The following is a 2,749-nucleotide window of genomic DNA, read 5'->3' on the forward strand; positions in this document are numbered from 1 at the left end:
ATATATATCATTATAGTTTAACATGCGAAAGTATATAAATTTTTATTTCTATCATATTATAGATTAATCCTTATTATAGGAACTTGTAATTTTTGTATGTGTTAGAGTTCTTGGGATTAATGGTATACAAACTTTTAACATCATTAAGTTGTTAGACCTACAATAACATAACGAGTCTGATTTGGGCAAGGGCAGCTCGATTGGTACACAAAGTATTTTGTGTTCATGCACGGTTCGGGGAAGTCCCGCACCTACAAGGTATAATGGAGACAAACCCTAACATAAGTGTTAAGACTGCTTTTACGGCTCGAACTCGTGACCTTATGATCACGCAGATATAATTTTATCGTTGCTCCAAGGCTTTCCTTTTGGTATACTAACAAATTTTTACCTACTATTTCCCATAAAATTTAATTAATAGCGTAAAAATTCTCTGCATTGTTAATGTATTTAACATATGATCCTAACCTTAGAAGTGATCTGGTATATATAAATTAATTACTACAATAGTGCATACTCATAATTAAACTCTTTTTCTTTTTGAAATTAACTACCACAAAGCCGTTGTTCAAACTTTACCAGCTGCCTTTTTCCTCGTTTCCTTCCCCAACACCAGGAAGTAAAGTGCTGGTTGACGACGTATTTTACAACAAAAAAAATTACGTAATGATGTGGGCTTTAGCTATAAGCTTGAATTCCAATATATTCTCAGCTTGACACTTGGTTATTACTTATTACATCATTGGCTGGGGTTTCTTTTTTTTTTTTTTTTTTATGGATATTTTTTTTTTCCTTTAACAGACTATGATCATATATTTCAGTTCAGACGTATTTATGCTGTTGGGCAGGATCTTTTTACATAATTAATCAGGTGATACATTTAATTGAACCTGCATCTGACTAAGTAAATGATTCTTTTTAAAATTTCGGACCCAATACTAATAGCACTATTTTTTTCCAGCAAATGGTGATATTTCTGGAAAAGAAGGCAGCCGCGGACTCTTAAGTCAATTTGACTCCAAATATTCTGTTTGAAAGTTAACAATATACTTTGTAAGCTAGAAAACAATCAAAAGTAAGAAAAGGGTAAATCGTAATCAAATATAATAAACCTAGAGATGCAAAGATGATATTATTGTCGTAGATCTAGTATTGCAAAGTGATAATACGAACTCAATAAGATATGTTCGTTTGAGGTAGAGATAGAGAGAGAAAGCCAGAAAATGAGAGAGTTGTATTAGATCAGAATCCCCCCTTTACAATGTGAAGGTCTCCTTTATATAATAAGAGACCTTCTTCGAAAGAATCAAAAAGTTACAAAGACAGGTAACGTCTCCCTAGTGAAGACACTGAGTCCTAAACGATGTCGCTTTTGTCCCCACGTCTGAGTCGTACCCGCTACGTTAGTCGGCGTACACTCACTGGGCGTACCCACTGGCGTAGAGATGCTGAGGGTCAAATTTGACCCTATACAGTTAGTCCCTCCGCTCGTTGGAGACGCATTCGGTGGGCGTCTTCGATGGGCGAAAATGCGAACCTCGGCTTAGGAGAATTTGACCTCGACCAGGGGCGGCAATATGAATGAGGTGAAATATATGACGTTGTTGAGCCACTGACGCATGGCTTCCTTTTTGGAATGACGTCATCGCCTGTATGCATCATTATTATATTTGCCCCCGAGGCGGTTCAGAGGATGATGTGATATTTTGGTTTCCCGCGCACGTTTTGAATCATGACTCTTCGATTTCTGCGCAACTTATCCCTATAAGTAGGAGAGAGGTTCGATTCGATTCAACTTTCAAGCCTTCGGAAAGCATTTTCTGATTTACTCCTTTGTCTTTCTTTCCTGTAACCGTTATTTCGTGAGGGACTCTCCCACTTCTGTCGAAACCACACTTCCTATCGTCAGTGCTTCGTTTCTTACGTAGTATAATCATGACAAAACGTGGACAGAGTAGTAAAAAGGCCAAAGATAATGCCCCGTCTAGGGTTCCGCCATCTTCCGGTGGTGAAGGGGAAAAGGCGGAGAAGGCCCTTGTTCCTCTCAGTGTAGACAACGTCCTTCCGAAGGAGATGCATGTTCGCAGGGATTTTCCAACTAAAAGCCCAGACCTTCCCTGGGAGCACAGCGTTTTATTACAATCCCATTTAGATGATCTTCGAGAGACGCACCATATTCCGGACCACGTGGAAATGGTTCCGGCCGGGACGGACTATGCCAATGTGCACCGGCCTGGATATTGCACATTCTATGAGTACCCGTTCTTGAACGGTTACAATCTCCCAATCTACCCTCTGATGGAGGAGCTTTGCCGTTTTTACAATGTGTGTCCGGCTCAGCTCACTCCTTACACCTTGAAGGTGTGCCGTATTATGACCACTTATGCGGCCAGGGCTGAGTGCAGCGTCTCGGTCCACCACCTCTTACAGTTATTCAGCCCTGGTTACCTGAGGGGTACCATGCTGCAGTTAAAAAGTCGTGGCACAAGGGGCTTGGTTGTTAAAGCCGATGATAAGCCCAACCGCCGCTTTTGGCGTAAATATTTCTACATCAGGACGGAGCACCTGGTGTCGAATCCCGAAGGGTTCCCGGAAAGATGGAATCCAGAACGTAAGTATTTCTACTCGTAGAATTCAGGACTGCTTGCGCTTTTGACCATACGGCCATTGTGATTTCTTTGCTTTTCTCCCTTTTTTATTCGCAGCGAGGGCTTCTCCACCCCAGTTCACTGATGACATTAAATCATGG

This window comes from Nicotiana attenuata, unplaced genomic scaffold (genome assembly GCF_001879085.1).
Source record: "Nicotiana attenuata strain UT unplaced genomic scaffold, NIATTr2, whole genome shotgun sequence".
In the NCBI taxonomy this organism is placed as follows: Eukaryota; Viridiplantae; Streptophyta; class Magnoliopsida; order Solanales; family Solanaceae; genus Nicotiana; species Nicotiana attenuata.